The sequence below is a fragment of the Ammospiza nelsoni genome, chromosome 6 (genome assembly GCF_027579445.1).
Source record: "Ammospiza nelsoni isolate bAmmNel1 chromosome 6, bAmmNel1.pri, whole genome shotgun sequence".
NCBI classification, from domain to species: Eukaryota; Metazoa; Chordata; class Aves; order Passeriformes; family Passerellidae; genus Ammospiza; species Ammospiza nelsoni.
In genome coordinates this window covers 53,530,740-53,536,739 of record NC_080638.1, presented here as the reverse complement: position 1 = coordinate 53,536,739, position 6,000 = coordinate 53,530,740, and positions in this window count along the sequence as shown.

Genomic DNA, 6,000 nt, shown 5'->3' with positions numbered 1-6,000 from the left:
ACCGATTAACAAATGGATGAGATACTGAACTTTGCTTTACCATCTGTCTTTAATTACATAAAATAACTTGAAGCAATTAACAAGAAAGAAACACTGTGACACAAATAAATAAATCCTATTGATAGAAACAGATGAGGGAATACTTGAATATATGGATGAAAGTCACCAAAGCTGCATGATCTGAACTCAATAATATTAGAAATACTATCTGAAAGATTTACACTGACATTGACAATTATTTTTGAAAAAGAATAGTTACCTGTGAAGATGCAGAGAAACAAAAGGGAAGTTCTGTGTGTGTGACTACAAAAGGCAATGTGTGGTCTATCCAACAGTCTAAGTTTTTCTTTCACAGATAAGAGAAATTAATATCAACAGAAAAATATACAAAGCATGAGGTTTCATAACTGTGGACCTACAATGAGTCACGTAAGTCTGTGTGCTTGTAAGTGTTTAGGCACCAGTCGGGATTAGGCTTTTTAACACTTTCCAGGATTTAAGTTCTTAGCCCATTTTTTCAGCATTCACATACACTTGTTTGCCTTCTCTGTCTAAGCATTTAATACAAACGAGTACTGTACAACAGGTATTGAGTGACTGCTGAGGGGATTAAGAACTGACTAACTGATAGGTGTCAAAAAGCAGCTGTCAGCTCTGAAGGAAAGCTCTGGAGTCAGTTTGCAGAAATGGGTGTTACTCTTGGCAGGCCCCAGTACTGCCCTTAATGATTGAGAGACAAATACATCCCTAGTTAAACAGTGTTTAGTAAATTAGGCAGGAAATTAAAATTGGTGGAACGATAAATAAATTTTGAAGATGGAAAAGCCCAGATTTGGTAAGCAGGACCTCTGCAGAAAAGAATCTTAAATCATGCACAGATAGTGTCAGTATTGATGCAACAGAAATCATATCCCAAGGGTGGTGCTTGAAGTGTCCATGGTATCACTGCAGGGAAGCAATTGGACACAGGGCTCAATCTGATGGTGTGGAAGAGGAATAAAATCCTCTTTGAACAAGTTAGCAGGGATGTATGAGCTGACTTATGTGGCTGGAGTGCGTTGCAGCACAGTGGGTGCTAGAAATCTGAAAAAGGGTGGGAGAAAAAGTACAAGAACTGCTTGCAGATTGGAAAGTACGTTTTGTTTCCCTTACCAAAATGAGATGACTGGATTACAGTGTATAATTACCTTCACAACAAGAAAAAAGTGTCTTGCATCAGATGAATATATTACAAGAATCAGTGGGTGGAAATATAAGCCAAGTAAATTTAAGCGAGCGTTGAGGCTTGGATTTGTAGCAGTAAGTGTGATCTACTGCTGAAACAAACAGCCCAAGAAAGCAATTGTGTACATGTCAAAATTGAATCTCTTTCTGGAAAACACAAGTCAGCCAAGCAGAAATTTTGGGCTCCATATATAGGGAATCGGGTAATGTCTGCGACAGAAAATGTTAGACAAGACAGTTAATGGACATTTCTCACCGCAGAGGCCATAAATCAAGGACAATGTCTTTAATAATTTGAATATTTAATAGTATTTTAGGCCAAATTCTGTTTGTTTCTTACAGCTAAGTCATCCAGCTAATCCCAAGAAAACACTGAGGTAAATAGTATCAGGAACAGCAAGTAGTATGGTCTTGCACAAAGTAAAGCATATTAAGTATGCCTTTCATGTTAATATGCAACATATTAATTCTATATATTAGAGATCTGGGGACCAGGGCTGTAGGCTGTGGCCAGGATGCTCCAAGCTGGCACTCAGCAAGCAAGGCAGTATGCTCAGTGAGTGAACTGAGAGATACACAGCATGATGGCAATGTGGGTGAGTGCTGTGTGGAGCCCTGAATGTGTCATTTGACACAGTTTCAGGTATTCATGTTGAGAGAAAGAACTTCAATTGTTTTGGCGGAGAACACTGCTGTGTAGACTGAAATGGGAGAAAGAATGTAAACAAAGAGCAATGATCAATTGTTGTAGCTTGTGGAAGTGTCTTATAGGTCATGTCAGGGACTTTTGACAGACATTGTTCTATTTAGTAACTGTATGATAATCTCAAAGTAGAGGTAAACATCAAAATAGTGAAATGTGGTGATGATACTAAACCAGGAAAGAATGTAAACAGAAGAATGCAGATAATGATATCAAAGGAATGGGAGATACTAGAAAGCTAAGCACAAAATCGCCCAAACAATTCACAATTAAAAAAAAAACCAAAAATAAGAAAACGAATGCCAAGGTTTTTTGGAATGTACATGTCCTGACCATCAGTATTTCTGACAGAGTTTCAAAGTATGGCAGGGAGAGGACCAGGTGGGAGAGAGGTATGAATTTGCACAGTTGTAAAAGCTGTGCATGTAGAGATCTGTACCATGAAGCGGGGAGGTAAGAGTGCCTGTGTAAAAGATCTGTGTTATTGCATTCAACTCTGTGTTCAATATTGCCAGCCACTGGCTGACTGGAAGGACTTGGAAGAAATCCCACAACGATTCAAAGGCTGGAAAAAACACTTGGGGGAAAGACTCAGGCTCAAACCAAACATCTCATTAAGCATAAACTTAACTTAAAGTGTATGAGCTGTGCTGCAGATTTACAACTCCCTTTACAGCCCTGCTAGGTGGCTTTAACAAAGGAACTACATATCAGGTTAAACAGAGCACATGTTAAAGCACTTCATCAGCCTGGAGCAGGAAGGAGCTTGGTTAGATCTGGGAGGAAACTTGATCAAAATCTGTGAGCCCTTGGCCACCAAAAGGTGCACACTGGCTGCATCAAAATCACCAAGCAGTCATTTATTACCACAAGATATGGAACAAAGGTCTGTGAAGTCTTAAACCAGCCAACATTTTACAAGAGGGAGAGGGTGGCACCTAAATCATGCCTTTCCTGTGTATTTTTTTTAGGGTGAAAATTGGAAGGCTGTCAGATGGTCTTTCAAGAGGAGTTCATATTGTTGGGGGTTTAGGTTAGGTTTGAGTTAAGCACTAGAGAATGTATGTCTTTACATTGGAAGGCTCAGTGTTCTTCCCTATCCCAAGAATTCCTCCAGTTACCACAGAGCCTTCACAATTCAAGGTGGGAGGAAGAGTTCCCTTCTGAACTCTGAAATGATCTCTGTGACTGTTCATAAAACAGTTACTGTGAGGCTGAATTCCTGATGCTGGTTTTCAAACCAAAGAAAATTAATCTTTGAAGAATAGGGCTGTGGAATGCTGAACTGGAATCACAGATACGGTGGGAATATCTCTCCTGAGTAACCATTTATTGTGCTTATAACTGAGAATTATCTGAGCAGAGAGCAGTTTGTTCTCTAAGAATGGTATTTTGGGGGAGTTAGCACTCAGCTCTTTTGCAAAGTCAAGAGGAGGTGAATACCCATCTCTTTAGACTCTTAATCATTGGCACAGACTGAGAAGGGGCTTTTTTTAAAATTTAGTCAGAAATAGTAGGGGAAAAATCTCTCTTCTGGAAAAAAATTAACACTTCAGTGTTTTGCTTAAATAATGATTCTAGGCTTATAATACTGTAACTCTCACATGATTTTATAGCTAGTATTAGCAAATCACTGCAGATTTAGTTTCATCATTCAGAAATAAATTAGTGAAGGAAGTGTTGACTTTGGTAGGGATTTAGTCCTGGAAAATTAGCAGGCACTTTTCTGGGCTTTACTAGTTTTTTATTCTTTACAAGAATTTAATAAAACCCTTGCATAGGTTATGAAATAAGTAACGGGGAAAGACCAAATGAGTGATGATTAGGGCAGAGCTTCCTTTTACAAGTCTTGATCGAACAAATTTTTCAAAGTCAGGTTTCTCATCAGAGGATTGAAGGCAGGATATAGGGTTAAATTATTCACATGAGTGAGTATCTACAGATATTTTTCCTCTTTCTCACTAAGCTTTACAGTCCAGTTTCATGCTGTACTGCTTTATTAATACCTTAGTGCTTTGCCTCTCCCAACAGGATGTCTCTATAAGATCTTTATGTGCCAAACTCACAACCTGCTGCTCTCTTCATACATTTGCTTAGTTTTAACATTCAGCTCTCAGTCCCCTTTGGATATTGAGTTGCTGCAGCAGATGTTAAATATTTTATGTGCAGTACAATACAAAAGCTACCAAAAGAGGGCAACATATGAGCCAACAATAAGAAATGCATCCTGACAAGTTTACGGTTGTGTATTTGTGACACCCTCCCCCCCCTTTTTTTTTGATAAAGACATTTTAGCAGAGCTGGTCAGTAAACAGAATTTCCATCCTATGGGAAATTCCAACACTTGGGGAAAAAGAGAAGGTGGTGAAGTTTTCAGGGACTGAGAATTCCAAGAGAATATATTTGGCAGGGTGGAAGTGTTCTGTAAGTGTCAAATCATTCTCACACCAGAAAACCCAAAAGTTATAATGACATTAAAATATTCAATTTAGTAGGAGAATGTTAAATATATGAATGCTATATAAAGTTCAAAACAAGATTAAACAAAACAAGGAACTACTTATATGTTTTCACTTTATGGAAAGCAATAATTTAAATATAATTTACTGTAAATAATATTTTAATTTGTCTCCATTAAAAATGTTGTCAAAATGAGTATGCTCTCAAAAAAGCAAGCTGATTAAGATGAAGTTGTATTTCCTTGAAGAACGTTTCCTCTGAACATGGTTTAATTATCTTTTCTCTTCATGTAATGCCTGAGAGAATTTCAGAATACTCTTCATAACCCTGCAAGAGACTAAGGTGAATTGGCTGCATCCCAGAACTGTCCCCAGTGCTCTGTTTGTGAAGTGAGACAACGCCAAATGCCCAAACACCAGGCGTGTGAGCTCTGGAGCTACTATACCCTGGACAAGACTGAATGTGCTCTCATTGCCAAACATTTTATGATAAACAAAGGGTTTTTAAACTCTTCCATAGCACTCCAAGGAATTAGGCAGTCCTGAACATGTGCCAGAATGGCAATGGGTACAATAAGCAAATATAATCTACCTCACTTAGGGTAAATACTTGGTTACAAATGTATTGAGAGCTCTTTAATTCTTTGTACGCTTCTGTGATGAGAACCAGAGGAAAGGCAGTGGCGATGCAAGCACTGGAGGGTGGTTTTTCCTTCTCTTATCAGCTTCACAGATAGGCTAGCTGCCAGTCAAATTAAAAACCTCACTGGAAGAAATGAATGAAGATCTGTAGGTGTAGAAATCTGCTGTTTATACAGCTGCCTCAAGTTCTGCTAATCATCAACCAGAATCAGCCACATCTTCATGGAGATGGACAAAATTCTGTGGCAGTGTCCAGGAGGTTGACTATGGAAATCAGGGCATCCTCAGGTTTTTTTTCCCCATTTATTTTTTTTAATCTCTTTTTCTCAAAACTATACTTTCTGCCTGCCTCTATTATGGCTTAGAACGCTGGAAAGTATCTGGAAAGGAAAGAGGGTCAGATCTATGATCTACTTAGAGGGCAATGAAATATTTGGAAAATTTGGAAGTACTCACCCACTTTGAAGACAGGATGTTCTGCTTGCAGGAGCAATACCTTATCTTCTTTCATTTACCCACGTCCTGCTTTTGCATCTGTATTTCTGCGGATCCCAAAAGAAAAGATTTATTTTTCCTAGCCAGAAACAAGCAGAGGTTTCTGTCTGGAGGGTTTCTGTACTGTCTGATCTATCTCATGAGCAATGACTTCACATCATTCACCTGATGGAGGGCTGCAGAATCACATCACAATGAGATGCTCAGTATAGGAATGACAGCAGTGAACGCTGTCTGTGTGGCTGAATTGAGTGTATTGGCTCTAATCACAAGGTTTTCAGACAGCTTCTGTATTCTGGATATGCAGGAAGATATTTATACTTGTCTGCTTGTGCTTCATTTCTTGTACTGTTCATCTATTTTTGATTAATGTCTTGATACCCTCTCCCAGGAAATGATGCTACTTTTGGGAGACAAACAAGGAACAGTATGGAAGGTCACAAAAATATTTTAATAGCATTGAAAGGCATGGCTTAC